This window comes from Protopterus annectens, chromosome 1.part2, assembly GCF_019279795.1.
Source record: "Protopterus annectens isolate FY-2018-M chromosome 1.part2, PAN1.0, whole genome shotgun sequence".
NCBI classification, from domain to species: domain Eukaryota; kingdom Metazoa; phylum Chordata; order Ceratodontiformes; family Protopteridae; genus Protopterus; species Protopterus annectens.
The window spans coordinates 1252921629-1252947396 of NC_056727.1; the positions used below are offsets into that span (position 1 = coordinate 1252921629).

At 43.7% G+C, this 25768-nt stretch overlaps 1 protein-coding gene across 1 annotated transcript in view; it reads right to left on the reverse strand.

Moving 5' to 3' along the window:
• Positions 1-25768, reverse strand: part of LUZP1 (leucine zipper protein 1) — a 2096166-nt gene that overhangs the window by 1840571 nt on the left and 229827 nt on the right. Inside the window, exon 2 of the mRNA XM_044060126.1 lies at positions 5001-5092. The gene's annotated coding sequence lies outside the window, so the exon portion shown is untranslated. The remainder of the gene's footprint in view (positions 1-5000; positions 5093-25768) is intronic.

The window sequence follows — 25768 nt, forward strand, 5'->3', positions numbered from 1 at the left end:
GATACTGCCCCATCTGTCCATCCTCCTCATTATCCCGATACTGCCCCCATCTGTCCATCCTCCTCATCTTGATACTGTCCCCATATCTCCATCCTCCTCAATATATTGATACTGCCCCCATCTGTCCATCCTCCTCATTATCCTGATACCACCCCATCTGTCCCTCCTTTTCATTATCCTGATACTGCCCCATCTGTCTATCCTCCTCATTATCCTGATACTGCCCCATCTGTCCCTCCTTTTCATTATCCTGATACTGCCCCATCTGTCTATCCTCCTCATTATCCTGATACTGCCCCATCTGTCCCTCCTTTTCATTATCCTGATACTACCCCATCTGTCCATCCTCCTCCTCCTACTTGAAAATTATCAAACCTCTTCTTCTTTCGGCTGCTCCCGTTAGGGGTCGCCACAGCAGATCATCTGTTTCCATTTCTTCCTGTCCTCTGCATCTTGCTCTGTCACACCAACCAGCTGCATGTCCTCTCTTACCACATCCATAAACCTTATCTTAGGCCTTCCTCTTTTTCTGTTACCTGGCAGCTTCATCCTTAGCATCTTTTTCCCAATATACTCTGCATCCTTCCTCAGCACATGTCTAAACCAATGTAATCTTGCCTCTCTGGCTTTGGCTCCAAACATTCCAACCTGGGCTGACCCTCTAATATACTTATTCCTAATCCTGTCCACCCTCATCAAACCCAGTGCAAATCTTAACATCTTTAACTCTACTACGTCCAGCTCTGACTCCTGCCTTTCTGTCAATGCCACTGTCTCCAATCCATATAACATAGCTGGTCTCACTACCCATTTGTAGACCTTCCCTTTCACTATTACTGGTACTCGTCTGTCACAAATCACTCCTGTCACTCTTCTCCACCCACTCCATCCTGGTTGTACTCTCTTCTTCACCTCTCTTCCACACGCACCATTACTCTGAACTGTTGATCCCAAGTATTTAAACTCATCCACCTTTGCCATCTCTACTCCCTGCATCCTCACCATTCCTTTATCCTCCCTCTCATTCACACACATATATTCTGCCTTAGTTCTGCTGACTTCATTCCTCTTCTCTCTAGAGCACATCTCCACCTCTCCAGGGTCTCTTCCATCTGTTCCCTACTCTCACTACAGATCACAATGTCATCTGCAAACATCATAGTCCATGGGGACTCCTGTCTAATCTCGTCTGTCAACCTGTCCATCACCATTGCAAATAAGAAAGGGCTCAGAGCTGATCCTTGATGTAATCCCACCTCCACCTTAAACGCATCTGTCACTCCCACTGCAGACCTCACCACTGTCACACTACCCTTGTACATATCCTGTACCACTCTTACATACTTCCCTGACACTCCGGACTTCCTCATACAATACCACAAGATGTTCAAACCTACAAATTTAAAACGCACACTAACAAGTGGTGCTGTATTATACAAGAAATATAATTTAATACAATCAGGATGGTGCAAATAACACATGTATATATGCATGGTCCAAAACTTGTGCAAGGGGCCCATGGTTAGAAAACAGCCCAAAGGTAAACTTAATCTACCACTGGCTAGATGCATTTTCTTTGAATGTGGGTTTCAATGCCATTTCAATGAATGCAAGTTTCAAAGGCAGAGAAACTTACTTTTCATGCTAAGTCTGTTTTCATTGTGAGGCTCTATTGTTTTGTTTATCAGATGGCTATCAATGTTTTTGCTAAAAAAAAATGAAGTAAATAGAATGATTAATGCTTATTAAGATGGTAATTTTCCCTAAATATTATTTGTCTTAAAATCTTTAATACTATCTCCACCAAAAAAAAATTGATGAAGATAAATATTATTCTACTTAACTTTTTAGCATCCTAATATACCAATAGTTTCCTTTGATTGGTACAGGAAAGGTTGAGATAATGGGGGAATAGGATTCCCCGATATTCAATTGTACTCTACTTCCACAACTGTAAAAATTATAGCTTTGTGGATAACTTCATCTTATGATTCAAAATGGAAACACATACATCAAGAAATATTATTAGTAAATAAGTATATTACAACCAGTCATAAACAAATGGTCCTTAATAGTTTTATCTGGTTATTAAAAGATTTTTGCATAAATGGAATTGCATCCTCTTCTCAAATTTCCTATTTAAATAATATCATTTCTTCTTTCCAAAAGTTCACACATTCTAACCATTGTATTAAAGACTTAACATTTTCTAAGTTTCCAATTGCATATACAAATGACTGCTTAGAATCTCATAATGTCAACAAAATGCTAGTATTGAAACAAAGTAACTTAATTTATTGGCATTAATTCATAAATGGCACTGATATATATATATATATATATATATATATATATAATGTTAATAATTTAAGGTCCAAATACAATCACGATTCTGACAATTGGTTAATTTTTACAAATATTTAGAGACTTTGTGAACACAGAGATTAATAAGCTATTTAACCTAGATAAGAAATTGTTGCCCAAATTATTGGAATTCTTAATAAATATGAATAATAATGTAACGAAAAATAAATATTTGTCACAAATTTATACAAATCTTAATTTTTGAGTAGTAGTTCCAAAAGGAATTGTCTAAATACGTGAAGTCTAACTTAATAATGAAGACTTCTCTGAAAAATACAAGAAAATAATAATAAAATCCACAGATAAAACCACATCTTCATTATACTGGAAAATTTTCAAATGGAAATTCTTAAACAGATCTTTTGTCACTCCTAACAAAATTACAATTATGGATGAATCAAAAAGAATTAAATGCTGAAGATGTGACTCTGAAATAATAGCTGATTGGATGCATATGGTATATGAATGTGAAGTTATCTACCCTTTTTGGTAATAAATTAATGTCATTCAAGCTCTATGGTTAGATATGTAATATTTCTAAATCTTTAGTTTTATTTAATGCTCCAATTCCTGAAGTAATTCCAAAAACACAAGTGCCTCTTCTTTAGTCTACTCTGGCTACAGCCTGAAAAGTAATTACTAAAAACTGGAAAAGTAAAGTTACCCCTCTAGTACTGAATTTATTAGTAAGGCAAAAAATGTTTGCAGTAGTGAACTGCATACTACAAAAGATGAGAACATTTAATGATGAGAACCTTCTGCTATTATACATGGATATAAATCTTGGCTTAAACGTAAAGACTCGCTTCAAAATATTAATTCCTGTTGATATGTACAACTTTGATGTATTGATCAGCTGTGGACCTATGTAAATAATTTGTTTTATAATTGATTTGTTTATTGTTTCAAACCAAATAAACAGTTTAAACAATGTTTAAATACCTCTAATCATTGTAGAAGCAAAAAAGTGAGTGACATTTTCCACTGTGAATCAACATATCTAGGTACATTGAAATTGTATGCACAATTTAACTAACCCCGAGTTGCATTGGAAGAGTAGCACTTCTGTTTCAGTAAGCCAGTCTAGCTACCAAAACTGTAATAATGACCCCAGATCAGTACAAAGCTTTGCACAGAAATGAAAAGATCAAAATTCAAAGCTGAGGCAGCTGCTTGTATCAAGTTTATGACTGTAGCTACTTAAACTCCTTTCTCCTCTGTGAAAAAAATGTTTCTACTCTGTGAAAAAAATGTAACCATGTTTTTTAAATATCAAAAATAACAAAAGCAAAAACGTTGTGAATTTTGCAGAAATCTAACATAACACCAGTAAAACCATGCTTAGTTTAGCCAATAAGCCTGAAGAGAAAACTTAGACAAAAATGACACTCCATTTTTTTTAATTCTCTAATCCAACTCAAGTTTCAAATAATTTACATATGTTATGATAATACTTAAGCACAAGCAACCTGCAGTAACATAGCATTTCAATAACTTTAAAAGAATTAGAACTAAGAGTCTTTAGCATTTCAATAACTTTAAAAGAATTAGAACTAAGAGTCTTCTTTTTAGCAACAAATAATCGCATATTATGAGCAACTTTGCATACATGGATAACTGCATTGACAGTACTGTGACATTGCAACAACTCAGAAAAAACATTTTCATAAAGGAACAGTACATTTACAAGCTGCAGATGAATGAAAACAGAATAAATTCCATGTATAAAAATAAAACAAATAGCCAGTTTTGAAGAAGAGATGGTATGGAAAGCCACCACATGACTGGACAATAATTCTGAAGAACGAGCAAGACTAGACAATACAATTTTGACAAAGGAATAAGATTGCATGGCTGTTCCCAAATCTGACAAATTTTAAAATGAATCTTGCAACGAAGCATATACATCCCAAATACATGGGTTAACATATCTAGCAGAATATTTTACCATCGAACATCGTACTTGAGAGACTAGACATTTCTTAAAACACTAAACAGCAATCCCAATGTTTTTCATACAGTTTTTCAAATGATCTATCAAAGTTATAAGTTTATGAAAGGAAGCTCCAATTATAACAAACATAGGATGCAGCTAGCTTGTAACTGGATTTTTCTGAAAATCTGTACATGCAAGTGCAAATTTAGCAAGATTCTGGTGACAATGTTGGCCATTTCACTATGAGATGTTTAACTCTTAACTCTCTAGCTCTAAAGGGGGCCGTGACTATACTACTTGCAGACATACCACCAAGTCATAATTTCAAAATCATTCTGGGACTTTATGATCAAACCAAACTTGTCTCAGAGTGTGCAGAAGCAGCAGCTATCAATATCAATTCATTCCAGCACCAGTAATTTTGAAATTGAGCACACTATTAGCAGCAACAGATAAAATGTCAGTTATTGTTAATTTACCAACATAGCAGGTTTACTGTGCCAAATAAAAAAGGCAAAGCACAAGAAAAATTACAAAAAAAAGTTTAGCTGAGTAAGGACACATTTCGGTATTTGTGTTAGCATGAAGAAACGAAATTATAAAAAAAAAAACTGTGCCTGCAAAAAACATCCTCTTTTGATAAAACGACCCTGCAACTACTAGCAAGCTAAATTGGCCTACCATAACATAAGCTGTTTACCTTGTAAGTGGAAAGACAGTCATCTGCACATGAAAGTAGTTTTGCACATATTGGGAACTGATCCTTCTCTCAATTAATTGTAGCCACAATATCTGCAGGAGAAAAAGACAGTGAAAAACAATCAAAGTTGGAACCAAAAAGGGAATGAATAATTATTTTTTGAGATCACAAAGGAGAGCAGTTATTATTCAACCATGTGAGAGTGACAGAGTTAGAACGCTTCATTTTCCTTTACTGTGTACTTAAAAGCAAACAGTTGACAGGTAATATCAGCATGGTAAGAGCAAGTAGAGGAAAAAACATCCTGTAATGCGTACCAGTGCATTAACAGGACCGCACTGTGCCAGTCCAGCAATGCATCTACAAGCAGGAAATGTGCTGTATCAATGTGTGTGTCAGGTAGGGAAATGTTCTAAGGTTTGACAAAATGGTGCGATCACCTTAGTCTCACAGGCTGCTTCTCATTTTCTGCAGCTAGAGGCTTTCCAGAATATGCCTGAAAAAGCACCATCTTGGATCACTGCATTACTCTGGTAAACAAATTGAAATAAACAAATGATATACACTCAGAGGCTAACAAAAGAAGCAGCACACCAGCTGCCTACAACATCAATCTGAGTAAGGGGTGTTCACCTATACAAGCTGCTATTTAACAGGGTAGTGTGAAGAGACATACCAAGATAACAAGTCAGTGTTGGAACGATGTTTGTCTCAGACTGATTTTATGACTATACAAATGGATGGCAGAGTTTGTGCAGAGCTTTGAAATAATAATAATACATCTGTAATAGTGTGTTTCTAATGTACATGACACCCACCATACTTTAAGACCCTAAAATGACATACACTGGTGACGTCTTAATGACTAAGCCTTTTTGCAACTTTACTACTTCTCTGAACAAGGTTTATGCAAGGCATATGGATGACTGCTATACTTGAGTATCCTGTCTAAAGGGTGGCCACAGAGATAAATATCCACAATAGCCTATTCAGAATAGAGAAGTAATATAGAAAAAGTTCTACTGCTGACTCAGTCTCACAGTACATCACTTCACGCAGATGTGCAAGGAGGAAGACACACCCACACAGTAAACAAACATAACAAAACTACACAGTCAGCTCCCCTTCTGTAGTTAGGCTTTGTAGTATGTGGGAACGGCAAAGGAAGATCAGAAAGCTGTAAACTTTAGGCAGCATTCTTCCATAAAAAACAAACATGTAGAACAAACTGAATAGTACGATTTTGATAAAAATCACTTCTGTTACACAACCAGGACTAAACAAATTCTAAAATAACCAGCCTTGAGCATTACATAGCACAAGGAACAGACCACATTGGCTGTTCAGTTTCAGTATGCTTACATTCCAGATTATGTAAGTAACTTAAGTACACAAACTGATGGAGTGTGAGGCCACTACTGTCATCAAAATAATGCATTGCTCAGGAGATATGACCCTGCATACATGCGCTTGTGAGCGCGCACACGAGCGCATGCACACACACACACACACACACACACACACACACACACACACACACACACTATAGTGAAGTGCAAACTACAGTTGTGTACACTTACCATAAATGTAGATGTTCAAGTGTATTCACTATTGCAGACATCACCTGTGAGTTATCCCTGCTGTGGTAGCCGGCCGGCCCGAATACAAGAGTCAAATGTTTTCCTAAATCGGCTGCTGTCACTTGTTGACTGACGTCACGTCGTCAGTGCTATAAAGCAAGGCAGCCAACGTCATTACATCAGTTTTTCTTGCCCTAACCAGTCAGAATCCCAAAGAAATATGGTAAAAGCCACCGTAAGAAGCTTATGTCTCCCTAAGGAAAGAGGATATAAGGGGGAAGGAGGGAGGGGAAAGTACAGTTTTGTACCTACCATAAATGTAGATGTCCGATAGGTATGCATCTGCAGTCCTAACATATGGGTTGTCCTGCCTCAGGCAGCCCTTCGGTCGGCCGGATTCCAAAGTCTGGGTCTGGCCTCGGCTGATGTCGCACTTCGCCCGACGTCGTAGCTGCTGGGGTATAAAGGCATCAGCCGACGCCATTTTCCTCAGTGTTTCTTGCCCCAGATGCCAGGTGCCCTCTAGGAAGGCTAAATTTGGATAAATGCAGATAATTCCAAACAGTAGAAAGCAAAATATATATACATATATACATACAAACAAATACACCATAATAGATTCCCCCAGCTAGCTAACAGAGGGGTAAGTACCCTAGGAATACCACAGAGGGGAAGGAGGGTGGGTAATCCTGACTGCAGATGCATACCTATCGGACATCTACATTTATGGTAGGTACAAAACTGTACTATGTCCTTCAAGGATGCATCTGCAGTCCTAACATATGGGTAGAATACCATAGCCAAAATGGGGGAGGAGGCACTAAGATAATGATGGTGTAGTTAAGATCCCTTGCAAAACAGCAGTTGCAAAACCTGCTCGGGATCTGGAGTATAAAGGAAGATTATAATGCTTGGCAAATGTATGCACGGAGCTCCAAGTAGCAGCTTCTAAAATGTCTTTGGTAGCCACTCCTGAGGAAAGCTGTAGTGGTGGCTGTAGCTCTTGTGGAGTGAGGCCTGATATTTTCAGGAGTTGTCTTTCCATGAAAAGAGTAGCAAAATCTAATGCAATTTCCTATCCATTTTGAGATTGTCTGTTTTGAAATTGCTTTTCCTTGCACTCCTGTTGCATATGCTACCAGAAGCTGGTCAGTTTTTCTGCTGGCCTTAGTTCTGTCCAGATAGTAGCGTAATTGTCTGTGCACATCCAAGGTATGTAGTAGTCTTTCCCCCCTGTTCTGTGGGTTGGGGAAGAATGTAGGTAAATGAATAGCTTGGTTCAATGATACCCTGGAGACCACTTTTGGCATAAAAGTAGGATTAGTTCTCAGAGACACTCTATCTTGATGGAAGATAAGGAAAGGCTGTACTGCCATTAATGCCTGTAACTCAGATACCCTTCTTGCTGAAGTGATTGCTAGCAGGAATGCAGTTTTCCAAGATAAGAACTGTAAGTCTGCTGTTGCTGCTGGTTCAAAAGGGGAAGTGTTAATTTTTCCAGCACAAAGTTGAGATCCCATGTAGGTAGAGGTGGTTTCCTTGGAGGCTTTACGTTTTTGATTCCTCTCAAGAACTGCCTGAGTAGAGGATGAGAGAAGACTGGAGGATCCATGTTGTACTCTGCTGAAACTGCTGATGCATGAATCTTAATGGAGGAGTAGGACAAGCCATTGTGGAACAGTTCTGCTAAGTATTCCAGGATGTGTGCTATATTTGCCAATGAGACATTTTCTCCCTTTGCTGCACTCCAAATGAGGTATTTTTTTCCATTTGGCTGAATATGTTTTCCTTGTGGAGGGTCTGCGTGCCTCCAGGATAATGTCCTTAATCCTCTGAGATAAATCTGCTTGATTTTGTTTTATGCAATATTCCAAGCAGTTAGCTGCAGTGTTTTCAAGTTTGGATGCAGGGTCTTGTAGTTGTTCTGTGTTAGAAGTAAGGGACATAGAGGTAGAGGCCATGAGTGTGCCCGAGACATGCTTCTCAGTAGCGGGTACCAATGTTGCCTTGGCCAGTCTGGAGCGATCAGGATTACCTTTGGCTGTTCCTCTCTGATCTTCAGTAGGACTTTGTACATCAAAGGAAGAGGTGGAAATGCATATGCTGTCAGGTTTTTCCAGCTGAAGGAAAGGGAGTCCACCCTCCAGGCAAGTGGGTGGTATACTCTTGAGCAGAATTTCTTCAATTGGTGGTTGTGTGGGGAGGCGAACAGGTCTATCTCTGGCATTCCCCATTTCTTTGTTATGGTTTTGAAGATATCTGGATGCAGCGTCCATTCCTGAGCATCCGTGGTAGTTCTGCTTAAGGTGTCTGCTAGTGAATTTTCTTTTCCTGGTACAAATCTGGCCTGCAGTTGAATGTTGAGATTCAGGGCCAAATTCCACAGGTCCATTGCCATCCGGCATAGAGGATATGAGTGTGTACCTCCCTGTTTGTTGATGTACCACATGACTGTGGTATTGTCCGTCCTTATCAGCAGGTGACCTTGTTGGAGGAATGGTCTGAATGCCTGGATTGCAAGTTTCACTGCCAGCATCTCCTTTAGATTTATGTGTAGATTCAGCTGGTCTTGGGACCATAGGCCTTGTATACACTTGTCCTCCATGTGAGCCCCCCAGCCTAGGTCTGAGGCATCCGTGGTGATGGTCTGACTGGGATGTGGTTTGTGGAAAGGCAATCCTCTCTTTATCTGAAAGGCCTGAGCCCACCACAGGAATTCTTTTTTCAGGCATGGAATTATTGGAATATGGGCTTCTAGACTGTGCTTGTGTTGAGACCATACATTCCTTAGGTACCATTGCAACTTTCTCATATGCAGCCTGGCATGCGGGATCAAGATTATGCAGGATGCCATGTAACCCAGGGCTTGCAGGACTTTCCTTGCAGTAAGCTGAGTTTGAGTTGTTAACGCCATGAAATAGACTGGTAGTTGCTTTTGTTTTTCCTCTGTGAGAAAAGCCATCTGAGGAGTTGTATCCAGTTCTGCACCCAAAAATGTTATCCTTTGGGATGGTACTAGCCTTGACTTTTGAATGCTGAATGTATATCCCAAGGCTTGCAACAGTTGTATGACATTTGCCAAATCTTTTGTTAATTTTGTCTTGTTGTCCGCTTGTATTAGGCAGTCGTCCAGGTATGGGTAAATTTGAATTCCCTGAAGCCTGCAATGAGCAATTACTTATGCCAGGCATTTCGTGAATACTCTGGGCGCAGTAGATAAGCCAAAGGGCAATGCTGAGAATTGATAATGCTCTGATCCTGCAAGAAATCTGAGGTGTCTTCTGCAATCTGGTCGTATAGGGACGTGCAGGTATGCCTCCTTGAGATCTAGAGTCACCAGCCAAGACTCCTTGCCCAGCATGGGAAGAAGTTGCTGGAGGGTAGGCATTTTGAATTTTGGAACGATGAGGTATGTGTTCAGTGCGGACAAGTCGAGAATAGGTCTCCATTGATTTTCTTTTCTTGGTACAAGGAATAGTCTGGAGTAAAATCCTTGGCCTTGTTCCATAGGTGGTACCTTTTCTATAGCTCTCATCCTTAGTAAGTTGTTGATTTGCTTTAGAGCCTCTGTTTTTTGGCTTGGTGGAAGGTTTGGCATTCCCCTCTTTTTTGGTAGAGTGTGGAAGTGAAACCTGTAGCCCTTGTCTATTGTTTGTAAAGTCCATTTGTCTCTTGTAATGCAATGCCAGTTGTCTGAAAATAAGGCTAGCTTTCCGCCCAAGGGTACCTCCAGTTGTTCCCTGGTAGGCGGAATCAGAGCCAAGTCATTGTGTCTGTCCTGTGGAAGTGGTTGTAGATGCAGCTGTGGCAGCACTTCTCTGATTGGCAGGTTGCCACTGACGTCCCCTGTAGACACCCCTAGATTGACCTCTGCCTCTTGGGCGTCTATTTCTGCCTCTCTGTGCTCTGGAGGTGTCTGGAAAGGACCAATTCTTCGAAGGCCAATTTCTGCTAAACCTCGGAGGTTGGACCTGTAAAAAATCCTTGACTGTTTGGACAGATTTTGCTTTTTCTTCCACTTTCTTTAGAACCTCCTGTGCAGGGGAGCCAAACAAACTTTGTTTCTCCATAGGAGCATCCAGGAGTTTTGACTTAACATGGTCTGGTAAGGATTGCTCTTTTAGCCAGGCATGCCTTCGAATCACTGCTCCAGTCATAGCTGATCTAAAGGAAGCCTCCAGTGCATCATAGCCACATTTTAAAAAATGATTACTGACCTGCTGAGAGTTATGTACCAAATCCTGAAGGGACTTACGGTCTATAGGTTCAGGAGAGGACAGTTTTTTATTTAGCTGGTCTAACAAAAATTCCTGGTATTGAATCATGTGAAATTGACAGTTTAAGGCCCTGGCCGAAAGAGTAGCAGATGTATAAACCTTTTTACCCCATCTCTCTAATGCTCTAGATTCCCTTTCAGAGGGAAGAGGGTTTTTGGCAGAGGCAGCTGCCACACCTTTAGGGCCCTGTAAAATGGTTTTTGGGTCTGCAACATGAGCCTTATACAAGTGGTAGTGTGTGTCCGGGACCCTGTAATATCTGTCAGGCTTGGCAGGGGCCGGAGGGAGAGAATCAGGGGCAGTACTGGCATCATTATATGCATCATCAACAACTGATAGTACTGGAGGAATGGCTAAAGGCCTATGCTGTGGTAAGTGCAAAAAAGTCCTTAGCCTTTTCCTTGATTCTGAAAAATCCTGGCCCTGCCATTGGAAGTGTTCCCTCATAGAGTGTAGGGTTTCCCCAAAAGAAAATTCTTCAGGAGGAGAAGCAGAAGGAATGGAGTCTTCTGCATCAGAATCCTCATAAGGAGAATATGGGCCTTCCTGATGGTCTGAAATATCTGAGTCATCCGAGGAATAATCTGTAGAGACAGGTTCAGGGGGTTCAGTCCTAGGCCTCTTATCTGGAGGAGGTTGTGAGGCCCTGTCTGGGTGAGGTTGGGATCCCCTGATCAAATAAATAAGATCCTCAGCCAGGCTGAGTATCTGGGAACTAGAGGTAGGCCTGTGTGAGGGAGCTTTTGTAGGTAAGGCCTTAGAAGATTTGGCTGCTTTTGCCCTGGAAAAGGCCTTGATAGACATAGAAGCAGGAGGTCTAGCAGCCCCACGTGCAGGAGTAGAGATGTCTAAAGGAATAGTGTCTGACAAATCCTGGGTGCCTGCTTCTGTAGCAGTAATCTCAGTAGCCGATTCAGCCATGATCTGTGAGGCCTCGGTTATCGGAGGCATGCTTTCGGCCGAAGGGAGAACTGAGGACTCGGTTTCAGCCGAAACCGAGACACTCGTGGTTGGCCTAACCGTGGTTTCAGCCGAAACTGCGGACCGCGAGTGTCGGTCCTTTTCCTTGCGCTTTTTAGCTAATTGTGTAGTCGGAGTCTCCGACGGCATTTTATATGCAAAAGCGGGACCAAAAAACTCTTCTGCAAACTCCGACCGACGTCTAAGCGTCCATCGGTTGAAGGAAGCACAGGCAAGACAAGCTGATACGTCGTGGTCTGGGCCTAAGCAAGGAAGGCAGTAAGAGTGGAAATCCTTATGAGGTATTTGTTTCCCACAAGTTAAACAATTATTTACTTTGTCTGATATCGGCTGAGGCAAGAAAGAGTCCCCAACGGGGTACTTAGCTTTTTTAGAAGTCTTCGGTAGTAGAAATCTCTGGATCTGACCGACCGGCACTTGCGAACAGCTTCTGCTTCGGGCACCGCGCGGCAAGAAAGACTGGGGAAAATGGCGTCGGCTGATGCCTTTATACCCCAGCAGCTATGACGTCGGGTGAAGTGCGACATCAGCCGAGGCCAGACTCAGACTTTGGAATCCGGCCGACCGAAGGGCTGCCTGAGGCAGTACAACCCATATGTTAGGACTGCAGATGCATCCTTGAAGGACATCCACGACTGCAACAGTGAATACACTCGAACATCTACATTTACATGGTAAGTGTACACAACTGTACTATGTTCTTCATATTTCACTGTTGCAGTCATCACCTGTAGGAGGATTCCCAAAGCTGAGGAGAGAAGTGGTAGGATTAGTAAGAGACCTAGGCATGGGTCAGCATGCCCTGCAGAACTGCAGAGGCAAACCCTGCCCTAGCCTTAGAGAAAAGAGGTAGGTGGTAATGTTTTGTAAAGGTATGGACAGAAGTCCAGGTGGCAGCTTCCAAGATGTCCCTGGTGGGAACTCCTCTAAGGAATGCTGTGGAAGTGGAGGCTGCCCTAGTGTAATGGGTACAAATAGACTTACGGGGTGGTGTCCCATGTAATCTGTAGCAGAAATGGATACAGTGTGACATCCATTTGGAAATGGTTTGCTTGGAAATGGGATTCCCCTCTGCCCCTGGGGCAAAGCTGACAAGAAGTTGGTCTGTTTTCCTGAAGGACTAAGTACGGTCCAGGTAGTATCTGAGCTGTTTGTGCATGTCTAGTGAGTGCAGAATTCTTTCCCTCCTGTTTTGAGGGCTAGGAAAGAAGGTGGGTAGATGTACGGCCTGGCTGAGAGTTACATTAGATACCACCTTGGGCATAAAGGAGGGGTCAGTCCTCAGGGAGACCCTGTCTGCATGGAAAATGATGAAGGGCTCAATGGCCATCAGTGCCTGAAGTTCAGAAACCCTTCTGGCTGAGGTGATAGCTAGTAGGAAAGCAGTCTTCCAGGAGAGGTATCTCAGTTCTGCTAAAGCAGCAGGTTCAAAGGGTGGTAAGATTAGTTTTTCCAAAACACAATTCAGGTCCCAGGCTGGCCTTCTGGGAGGTCTGATATTAGAAGCCCATCTGAGGAATTTTTAATCAAAGGATGTGAGAACAGGGGATGATCTGTATCAAAATGAGCTGAAATGGCTGAGGCGTGTATTTTAATAAACGAGAAGGAGGGCCACTATTGAGTAACCGCTAGGTAGTCCAGGGTAAGAGGGATGGAAGGTTGTGAGGAATTGCCCCCTCTAGACTGGTTCCAGGAGCAGAATCTTTTCCATTTTCCTGCGTAAAATTTTCTCATGCTGGGCCTTCTGGCCTCTGTGATAATGTCTAGGACCCGTTTGCTTAACAGCCCCCCCCCCCCCCCAGTTTGCCTTGAGAGCATTAGCCATGCTGACAGTTTGAGAGTCTGCAAGTCTGGGTGCAGCATTCCCTCCCAACCCACCTGAGTCAAGAGATCTGAGATCAGGGGAAGCTGCCTGGGAGGCTGTGATGTCAGTCTGCACAGTAAGGCATACCAATGTTGTCTGGGCCAATCTGGAGCAATGAGGATGGCCTTGGACCCCTCCTCCCTTATCTTGATGAGTACCTTGGGAATAAGAGGCAGATAAGGGAAAGTGTACACAAAGAGGGAGTTCCAGGGGAAGGTCAAAGGATCCACCTCCCATGCTAAGTGGTGATTCTTCCTGGTACAGAATTTTTTCAGCTGGTGTTTCAGGTGCGAAGCAAAGAAATTCACCTCCGGAGTTACCCACTCATGAGTGACTTGCAAAATGATTTTTCTGCAGAGCTGCCATTCATGGGGGTCCAGTACGTTTCTGCTTATGTGGTCTGCCAGGGTGATGTTGATCCCTGATAGGTATTGGGCTATTAGGTGTAATTCCAAGGAGGAGGCCGTCAGTCAGAGGTTCATGGCTAGCCTGCACAGAGGGAAAGATAGGGTTCCTCCCTGTTTGTCGATATACCACATTACTGTGGTGTTGCCTGTTCTGATAAGGAGAACCCCTGGCCTGAGATGGAGTTTGATGGATGTCAGAGCCTTTTGTACTGCCATAATTTCCTTCTGGTTGATGTGTAAGGGAAGGTGCTGGGCATCCCAAAGCCCTTGGGTGCACCTGCCTGATAGGTGAGCACCCCATGCAATGTCTGAGGCATCGGTGTTAATGGTCTGCCCAGTTGGGCAGAGGATGAAGGGAAGACCCTTGTTCTTAGCACAGGCCCCTGCCCACCAGAGAAACCCGGCCCTTATACAGGGGATCAGAGGGAGAGAGATCTCTAGAGGCTGAGAGTGCTGACACCAAAAGTTCTTTAGATACCACTGAAGTTTTCTCATGTGAAGCCTGGCCAGAGGAATTAGAAGGATGCAAGACACCATGCACCCCAGGGCCTGCAAGAACTTCCTCACAGTGAGGTGACTTCTGGAAGCCAGCTGGGTAAAGTAGAGAGGCAGGAAGCTCTGCTTTTCTGGGGATAGGAAGGCCATTTTGGATTCTGTGTCCAGCAGTGCTCCCAAGAAAATGATCTTCCTGGAGGGTGTTTGCTTTGATTTCTTTTCAAGAGGAGGCCCTGGAGCAGCTTTTCTTTGCACTCGCCTGAATGAGGCAGTCATTCATATAAGGGTAAATCTGTATATTTCTCTGTCTCCAAAATGCTATGGCCAGGGCTAAGCATTTGGTGAACACCCTGGGAGCAGTAGATCAGCCAAAGGGTAGTGCAGAGAACTGAATGTGTTGTGAGCCTGCTCTGAAGCGCAGGAATTTCCTGCAGGAATCCCTTATGGGGGTGTGGAGGTAGGCATCTTTAAGGTCTAGGATCACTAGCCAGGCATTTTTTGTTAGCATAGACAGCAGCTGCTGCAAAGTTAGCATTTTGAATTTGGGGATCACCAGGGAGGTGTTCAGAATAGATAGATCCAGGATGTAGCGCCACATGCCCTCTTTTCTGAGAACAAGGAATAGTCTGGAATAAAAGCCTTTGCCTGTTTGATCTGAGGGGACAGGTTTTACTTCCCCTTGCAATATGAGAGTTTGGACTTGTTTCAATGCCTCTGTCCACTGATTTGGAGGTAAGTCTAGGTACCCTCTTGGAATTGGGAGTTCGTTGAAAGAGAATTTGTATCCCTGAAAAATGATCTTCAAGACTCATTGGTCCTTTGTAACAGAAAGCCAATTTTCATTGCGGAGGGAGAGCCTTCTTCCTAGCTTTTGGTGAGTGAAAGGAGGGCAGTGGGGGGGGGGGGGTGTCACTGAGAGTTTTTGTTACAGAGGGATGGCTTAGAACTCCCTGGCTTTGGGGCAGACATGGTCTGCTGCTTTTATTCTCTGCTGTCCCTGGGAAAGGGGCCTTGGTGGTCTGTCCCTGCAGGGCTTACTTTGCCCCTGTCTGCTAGGTGCAGGAAAGGACCAGTGCTTAGAGAGAAAATTCCTGCTGAACCTAGGAGGTTGTACCTGAAAGAAGTCTTACTGTTTGCTTAGATTTTGCTTCGTCTTCCATCTTTTTAAGCACATTGTCTGCTTTTACTCCAAACAAGCTGTCATTACCCAAGGGTGCATCAATTAATTTAGACTTGACATGACCAGGGAGAGGTTGATGTTCTTCATGTTTCACTGTTGCAGTCATTACATTTAGGCTATCTGCCTGCAGGTAGCCCTCAGCGGCCTGAATATCAAAGTCTTGGATCCCTGTGTTGGATGCTGTCTCTTCTTCCATGACATCAGGTCATCAGGGGTATAAAACATGCAGCCGATGCCATTACATCAGACTTTCTTGACGCGCGGTGCCCGAAGCAGAAGCAGTTCACAAGTGTCAGTTGGCAGACTCCTGAAATGTTTGTTTTTCGAGTTTTGGAACTGAAGACTTCAAAAAAGCTAAGTACCCCATTTGGGATCCTTTTTCTTGCTCTAAGCCGATGTCAGTAAAAGTTAACAATTGTATTACCTGTGGAAAGCAAACCGCTCATAGATTTTCATTCATACTGCATTCCTTGCTTAGGCCCAGACCACAACGTCCCTCGCTGTCGGTTTTGTGCCTTATTCAACCCCCGAACTATTCGTCTGTTTATTTTTGCAGAAAATTATTTTGGTATTCTATTTAACTATCCAGAAATGGCTTCAGTAAGTCATCCGACTATCGACATTCTGAAAATAATGTAAAGATAAAGACAGAGACAGACCGCATAGGGCCAAAGCTGTCGACGACGCACCCGTTAAGCTAATCGCCAGTTCGTACTCAGTGAGGCGCTTTTGCAGCCACTGATACCAGTTACTTCAGATTCACATGCCTCTAGTGAGATCCATTCAGAGTCCGGTATGCCACAAGATGCTTCTTCGACTATGGAACCTGCGGATATCTCTACCTTGGATGGGTCCGGAGCCACTATGCAGGCACTGGCTTCTGAGGGTGTATTCAGGCCTACAGACTTGCATTTCAGACCGACACCATCTTCTGCTTCAAGGCCTAAAACTCGACCCACACCTAGAAAACCGATGTCCAAACCGCATGGTCAGGCCCATATGCCTAAAAAAACAAATAAGAATGGCTGAAGACCTTATTACTTTAATTACGGGTAGCCAGCCTTCTCCTTCTAAGAGACCTAGAACTGATTTTCCTTCTGATTCTTTTGATCAGGATTCTGAAATTTCTGTTTCTTCTGATTACCAGGATTTACCCTTATCTACCTATGAGGATTCTGATGCAAAGGATCCCATTCCCTCTGCTTCCCCTCCAGAAGATTTTTCCTTTGGTGAAACCTTGCACACCCTTAGGGGGCATTTCTGCTGGGAAAGCCAGGATTACTCTGACTCCAAAAAGAGGCTTAGGGAATTCTTACTCCTCCCTCAACACAGGCCTTTAGCTATCCCTCCTGTCCTGGACATTGTAGATGATGCCTTCTTGGAATCTAGCCTGGCCCCTGACACTTTACCTCCAGCTCCCAGGAAAACTGACAGGTATTACAGAGTACCTGACTCTCAAGTTCCTTTTCAGGAATCCTACTGCGGACCCAGAGACCAATTCCCAAGGACCTAAGGGCATGAAGACAACTACTGCCAAAAACCCTACCCCCTCTGATAGAGATTCCAGGGCCTTGGACAGATGGGGTGAGAAGGTATACACTTCTGCTACTTTGGCCATTAGGGCCTTAAACTGACAGTTTCATATGTTAAAGTATCAGCAACATATTATGGGACTACTTAAACAGAAAATGATGTTGATTCCTAACTGTACTGAAAATAAAGAATTACAGGATTTAATGCATTCTGCTGAACAAGATGGTAAACATACTTTGCAATGTGGTTTTGACTATTTAGAAGCATCTTGCAGGGCTGCTGTCACTGGGTCTGTACTTAGAAGGCATGCTTGGCTTAAGGAGCAAACTTTGCCAGATCATGTTAAAACTAAATTACTGGATGCTCCCTTAAACCAAGACCGCCTGTTTGGCAACAAAGCCAAAGTCGTCCTTAAAAAGATGGAGGAAAAAGCTAAATCTATGCAAACTGTTAAAGATTTCCTACAAGAACAGCCTCCCAGATTTAGTAGGCATTTGCCTTCTAAGAATTGGTCCTTTCCTGTCTCTTCCAGGCCTTTTCAGTCCAAACCCAGGAACAGCAGATCACCTAGGCTACAGTCTCAAGGTACTCACAGGCCTAAGCAGTGGGGGGCTCCCACTCCCAAAGCTGGAAGTAGTAAGACACCCCCCTATGGAAAAATGCCACAATGACTTTAACCTTAAACCTTCCAAGCCCTGCTCAACTGCCTACTCCTTTAGGGGGAAGGATCGCCCTGCATGCAAACAACGGGGAACTCATTACCCAGGACAAATGGGTTTTAAATATAGTTGGCCAAGGATACAGGTTCCACTTTCACACCTTACCAACCCCAAGCGGTTGGCCAGACCTACCCCAAATCAGTGGGCAGAGGCTCAACAGCAGGTTCTATCTCTTCTAAGTATCAGGGCTATTCAACCTGTCCCAGTAGAAAAGAGGGGACAAGGTTTTTACTCAAGACTTTTCCTGGTAACCAGAAAAGACTGCTCCTGGCATCCTATCCTGGACCTCTCTATTCTAAACACCTTTTTGGTAATCCCAAAATTCAAAATGCTAACACTTCAACAGCTGCTTCCTATGCTAGGCAAAGATGCCTGGTTGGCAACCTTAGGCTTAAAGGAAGCTTACCTGCACATTCCAATAAGGGAATCTTGCAGGAAATACCTATGCTTCAGAACAGGCTCCATGCACTATCAGTTCTCTGCACTTCCCTTTGGCTTATCCTTTGGCTTATCTACTGTGCCCAGGGTATTCACAAAGTGCCTAGCTCCAGTCACAGCATTTTGCAGGCAAAGAAATATTCAAATATACCCATACCTGGATGATTGTCTAATTCAGGCAGAAAGCCAGGACATACTACTAAAAAATCTGGCATTTGTAAAGAAACTTCTAACCTCACTGGGGTACACCATAAACGAACAGAAATATCATCTAGTACCCTGCCAACAAATTGTATTCCTGGGAGTAAGCTTGAACACAACTTCCCAGATGGTTTACCTCACGCCAGAGAAACAAGTTTATTTGACAGCCTACTTCAAACTACTGGCCACAAATCTGCAAGGAAAATCCTGCAAGCCCTGGGGTTCAGGGTCTCTTGCATACTACTAATTCCTGCACATGAGGAAACTACAATGGTATCTAAAAATCCTATGGTGTCAACATTCTCAGAACCTGGAATCAATGAGTCCCATCATTCCTTGTATAAAGACAGAGTTCCTTTGGTGGGCAGAAGCCTGCGAACACAACAAGGGGCTCCCATCCACTCTATCCCCTGCTGCCCAAACACTAACAAGAGACGCATCAGACTATGCATAGAGGGCTCACTTGGCAGGGCATTTGAGTCAGATGCACCTGCATATCAATCAAAAAGAAATGTTAGCTGTACAGAATTCCCTGACCGCCTTCAAGGACTACATTCTTCCACGACAATTATTGGTAAAGACAGACACCACCACTATTATGTGGTACATAAACAAACAGGGGGAGGAGCCCATTCGTACCCTCTCTGCAGACTAGCCATGGCTCTGTGGAACACAGCCTTGAGCTATCAAGTGCACCTACAAGCTCAATTCCTGGCAAGCAAGCTAAATTCACTGGCAGACGACCTAAGCAGAAATCTCATGGACCCACACGAGTGGAAGCTGGAACCAAAGATATTCAACCTTTTGAGAAACAAATGGGGGAATCCAGAAATAGACCTGTTTGCCTCCCCTCAGAACTACCAATTGGACAAATTCTGCACAAGGACTTCCCACAATCAAGCTTGGAAAGTGGATGCCCTGTCCTTCACCTGGGAAAGCCTCATTTATGCCTTTCCTCCTCTGTCTCTCATCTCAAATGTTCTGCTAAAGATCAAACAGGACAAACCAAGGACAATACTGATTGCACCAGACTGGTCACGCCAGCACTGGTACCCTCTCTTGTGCAGTATGTCACTGCTGGAACCATGGCACTTGCCTCAGACCCCTTCCCTGCTGTCCCAGCAGGAGGGCCAGATTCTGCACCCTCAGCTCCAAACCCTGAATCTTGCAGCCTTGCTAATTCCTTGAGTTCTCCAATAGCATCCCTCCGTAAGCAGCTGCTAGATGTCATTCTGGAGGCAAGGAAGCCTAGTACTAGAAAATCCTATGCTGAAAAATGGAAAAGATACTGTCCCTGGAGCCAGACTCAGGGGATGGGCACAACAGTAACCAGCTTACCGCATATTCTTCAGTACTTAACAGAGATGCTCCACTAGGGCCTTTCCTTCTCGTCAATTAAAATCCATGCCTCTGCCATTTCAGCACATTATAATACTGAACCACCCCTCTTCTCTCACCCCGTGCTAAAGAAATCCCTCAGAGGGGCCAAACATTTAAGACCACCCAGGAAAGCCCCTACTCCAGCCTGGGACCTTAACTCTGTATTGGAAAAGCTCACTCTACCTCCCTTTGAGCTAGCTGCTACTGCAGAATTGAAATTGCTTTCTTGGAAAACAGCCTTCCTTCTAGCCATCACTTCAGCAAGAAGAGTGTCTGAATTACAGGCCCTCATGACAGTGGAGCCCTTCATCATCTTCCATGCTGACAGGGTGTACCTCAGGACCAATCCTTCTTTTATGCCCAAGGTGGTGTCTAGTGTGGCCCTTAATCAGTCCATTCATTTGTCTACTTTTTTTCCTAATCCACAGAACAAAAGAGAACAAATACTGCACTCTTTTGACGTGCACAGACAACTTAGATTTTATTTGGACAGGACTAAGCCTCTCAAAAAATCTGAACAGCTGCTAGTTGGCTTTGCTGCAGGAGTAGAGGGGAAGGCCATTTCAAAGCAAACCATTTCTAAGTGGATAGCCCATTCCATTTATTTCTGCTATAAGCACCATGGAAAACCTAACCCACAGGAGATAAGATCACATTCCACCAGAGCTGCATCTATCTCTACAGCCTTTCTCAGAGGTGTCCCTACCAGGTACATCCTAGAAGCTGCTACCTGGAGCTCTGTACACAGAGCATTACCACATGCTTATTTTTTCTAAGTCCAGAGCTGGTTTTGCCACTGCAGTCTTGCAGGGCTTAATAGCTGGTCCTAATGCTCTCTAACTTCCTCCTCCCTTCCTTAGTTGGCTTTGCTGCAGGGGCAGAGGGGAAGGCCATTTCAAGCAAACCATTTCTAAGTGGATAGCCCATTGCATTCATTTCTGCTATAAGCACCATGGAAAACCTACCCCACAGGGGATAAGATCACATTCCACCAGGGCTACATCTACCTCTACAGCCTTTCTCAGAGGTGTCCCTACCAGGAACATCCTAGAAGCTGCTACCTGGAGCTCTGTACACCAAGCATTACCACATGCCTATTTTTTCTAAATCCAGAGCTGGTTTTTCCAGTGCAGTTTTGCAGGGCTTAATAGCTGGTCCTAATGCTCTCTAACTTCCTCCTCCCTTCCTTAGCTTTGGGAATCAATCCAAATGTAATGACTGCAACAGTGAAACACGAAGAACATAGTACAGTTATGTACACTTACCATAAATGAGTATATTCACTGTTGCAGTCCTGGTTACCCTCCCTCCAGCCCCCTGACTTCTCTTGGCTATACTTTTCCTCTTGTTTAGTGTTTTTATGCTTTATGGTGTATTTGCTTTTTATTGGAGGTTCATAGGTTGGTACTAGGCTATCAGCCCTAGGGCCTAAACAAGCCTAGCCATAATTCCCTGGCTATTTCTTCCCACACTATTTACTTCCCTGGACCCCTATCTAGCAGGGCGACTGACGTGATCCCCGAGGTGAATTTCCTTTCTCCCATCCAATCATCAAGGTTCCTTTTGAAGAGGACCAAAGAGGCGCCCTGCTTGACATGTATGGGCAGTCTATTCCAGAGTCTGGGGAGTCTCTAGGTCAGGAACCTATCCCTCCAGCATGTTTTGTTTATTGTGATGACAAAGTTTAGATCCCTGGAGCGTGTGACTCTGAGGGATTGGGATTTCTTTAAGTGTAGCACGTCTGACAGCTCTGGGTTTGACATGACCTTGTATGTTAAGCAGAGATCGCCTTGGAGTAGACGATATGCGACAGAGTATAGCTGGAGTTTGTTAAGGTGGTCAGCATACGGCATCTGCTTTAGGCCTGTGATTCTTTTAGTGAGGTATTTCTGCAGCCTTTCCAGTTGTTGCAGATGTCTTTAGAGGTACATACCAAATGGGGCATTGTATTCTATAATGGGTCTAATGAGGGATAAGTACAGTGGGACAATAACCTCCTTTTTTCTGGATGAAAAGCCCTTAGTGATGAGGTGTGCCACATAGAAGGATTTACTGACTGTTGTGGCGATGAGGTTATTGAAGGTAAGACCACTGTCCATCTCTGTCCCTAAGTCTCATCATACTTTTGGTGTTTAGTGTACTGCCACCTATGTGGTAATTCATGGATACATGTTATTTCCCAAAGGGGATAAGTATACATTTCTTGGCACTGAGCTTGAGCCCATGGCTCTGGCACCAAAAATCTGTTTCTGTAAGGCCCTTTTACAGAGTATCCACATCATTTGGGGATTCAATAATGGCTCCCAGTTTGCAGTAATCTGCGAACTTTGTTAGCCAGAGAGAGAGTGAGAAGTAGATGCCAAACAAGAGAGGTCCCAGGACTGTACCCTGAGGTACTCCAATTGTCACTTGTCTGGAGCTGGATTTGGAGTCAGCCAATTTTACAGTGTGGGTTCTGTCAGTAAGCTAGTTGGCAACCCATCGAGTGACATCGGGATTAATGCCCAGCTTAGTAAGTTTATCTATGATTCCAGAGTGGGGGATGGTGTCAAAGGCCTTGGCGAGGTTCAAATAGGCTGTGTGAACTGCCTTACCCTCGTCCACGGCCCTGGAGAATGATTCTAAGAATTCAATCAGGTTCAGGAGACAAGATCGGCCCTTCACGAACCCAAACTGTGTGGGGTCCAGTGTTTTAAGGTTGCCAATGTCTTTGTTTATAGGTTCCATGGTAATACGTTCCATGGCCTTGCAGATCAGGCTCGTCAGACTGATGGGGCGGTAGTTCCCGGGATCCAAGGTGGATCCCCCCTTGTGGAGTGGGATAACTGTAGCTGTGTGCCACACGGTGGGCATGAAGCCTGAAGTGAGGGTATGATTAAACATGACACTTAGGTGAAGTGCCAGTTCATTTTGTAGTTCATGTAGTACACAACCCAGGATGTCATCTGGTCCCATGGATGCTGTATTCTTAGCTTTGGAGAGTGCATTTTCTTTACCTGTGTGGTCGTTATTACCAGAATCTGGCAATCTTCCGGTATTGAGATGTGCCATTTAGGGGGTGAGAGGGGGGCTGAAGTTGCTAATGAATCGATCTGCCAGGATATTGGCAATATCCTTGGGATCAGTATATTTAATGCTACTCTGTTGTAGCTCAGAGCAGATCTGAGCATTGCCATTTAGATTCTTGACATAGTTATATTCACTGTTGCAGTCATTACATTTGGGTTATCTGCCTGCAGGTACCTCTCAGCCGGCCTGAATATCAAAGTCTTGGTGTAACCCAACATATAAATGCTTCCCATTATGGGGGCACCTGACATCTGGGGCAAGAAAAACTGATGTAATGGCGTCGGCTGCATGTTTTATACTCCTGACAAACTGACGTCATGGAAGAAGAGACAGCATCCGATGCAGGGATCCAAGACTTTGATATTCAGGCCAGCTGAGGGGTACCTGCAGGCAGATAACCCAAATGCAATGACTGCAACAGTGAATACATTTGAACATCTACATTTACGGTAAGTGCACACAACTGTACTTTCCTTCAACCATGCATGTCTCCTAATGACAGATCCTGACACTGCTGCCCTGCTTGAGGCTTCTATGGCATCATATCCACAGTGAAATGAGTGCTTGGCCACTTGACAAGAAGAGCACAGTAAATCTGCTAACTCTTTCGAATTGGCACAGTCAGAACAGGGTGAAATCTTTTGCTTTAATAATTCCAAAGTGTGTTGTTGATATTTTAACATATGTAACTGAAAGTTGAGTGCTCTGATAGTTCAGGTTGCACAGGTGCATAATTTTTTTACCCCATCTGTCCAGAGCTCTGGAATCCTTGTCAGAAGGAACAGGATTCTTAGTAGAACTAGCCTTAGCTCCTTTATGTCCCTGTGTAATGACCTCTGGGTCTGCAGCAGGATTTCTGTACATGTATTTGTGAAAATCTGGTACTCTCTAATACATGTCAGGTTTACTGGGAGCAGGCAGGAGGGCATCATGAACTAAGCTGGATTCAACGAAAACACCATCCACCACCTCTGAGATAGGGTGATGGCCAAGGGTCTGTGCTGGGGCAGGTCTAGATACTCTCTTAGTCTTTTCTTAGACTGAGGAAGTCCTGGGGATTACCAGTGGAAATGTTCCCTGAAGGTGTGAAGGGTTTCCCCAAAGGAAAGATCTTCTTGTGGGGAGGCAGAAAGAATGGATTCCTCTGCATCTGAATCCTCATTAACAGTCACAGGCTGTTGTTCCTCTTCAAAATCTGAATAATCAGATTCCTCAGAATCCTGTTCCGTCAGTATTTCAGAAGAAGTGTTTCTTTTTCTTTTAGAAGTTGTGGCCTGACTGCCCCTGATAAGGGAGATAAGATCATCCGCCATTTTAAGCATTTGGGCTTGGGTGGTGCAGCAGGAGTAAGATGGTGGCTATAGGTAGATTTTCTAGGAGTGGCCTGGCTTCTAGGCCTAAGAGTATCCATCGGTCTGACAGAAATGGGAGATGGATGAGAAGACGTCAGTTATTGTCTAGATTCGGTAGTGTGAAAGGCCTCCTTGAAAGCCGGTGCTTGCGTTGCGGCTCTGGACCGAAACAGAGACAGAGGCAAACAAAGGCTCAGAAGATGAAGAAGATTTCTGCGGCATACCAGACTCTGAAAGGGTCTCAGTAGAGGCCTGAGTAGATATCGTATAAGGCATCGGGGGCTGCGAAAGTGCCTCACTGAAGTCCAGAGAACTGACGACCTGCTTAGCGGTAGAGTCGTCGGAAGGCTTAGCCTTGTGTGGTCTGTCTCTATGTTAATCTCTATGTTTTTTCTGAATGTCTACGGATTGTTGGCTGACAGATGCCATTTCAGAATGCAAAGATGGAAGACGAAAATACCTGTCTACAATAAGAGCTCTACGACAAATGGTTCTCGCGTTAAAGAGGACACAGAACCAGCAACAGGGGACATCATGGTCTGGGCCTAAACAAGTGACACAGTATGAATGGAAGTCTCGGTGTGGGATCCGCTTTCCACGGGTGAGACAATTGTTAACTTTTTCGGACATCAGTTAGTGCAAGGAAAAAGGATCCCCCAATGGGGAAATTAGCTTTGGACGTTTTCAGCTGTAATTCAAACTCTGGTAGCGACCGTCCAGCACACTTACGAACTGCTTCTGCTACAGGCTCCACGGTAAGAAAGACTGATGTAATGGCGTTGGCTGCCTTGCTTTATAGCACTGACAACCTGATGTCAGTCTACAAACGACAGCAACCGACACAGAAAAACATTGACTCTGGTATTCGGGCCGGCCGAGGGCTACCACAGCAGGAATAACTCGCATGTGATGACTGCAACAGTGAAACACGAAGAACATGTAAACCTACATACACTGGTATCGACAGACGGCCATTGCCGGTGCTGTATTCTCCACTAGGGTGAGACTGCCTCAGAGCTGGATGGATATCCATGATCACTTATTTTCTCCTTCAGCATGGAAATATGTTTACAAGGACTGCACCACGCTCAGTCGTTCCCCTATCAGGCCTCCATGAACCCTATTTTCAATGCCCAAACTTGTGTCTCAGTTACTGTTTGCTATATGCCCCAGAAAGCCCCTGTTTTGTCTTGCTCTGAAATAAAACCAGCTGAACTACTCCTTCGAAAGTAAAATCCAGCACTATATCAAGCATGTACAGTTCAATAAACAGGTAAATCACACATATGTTT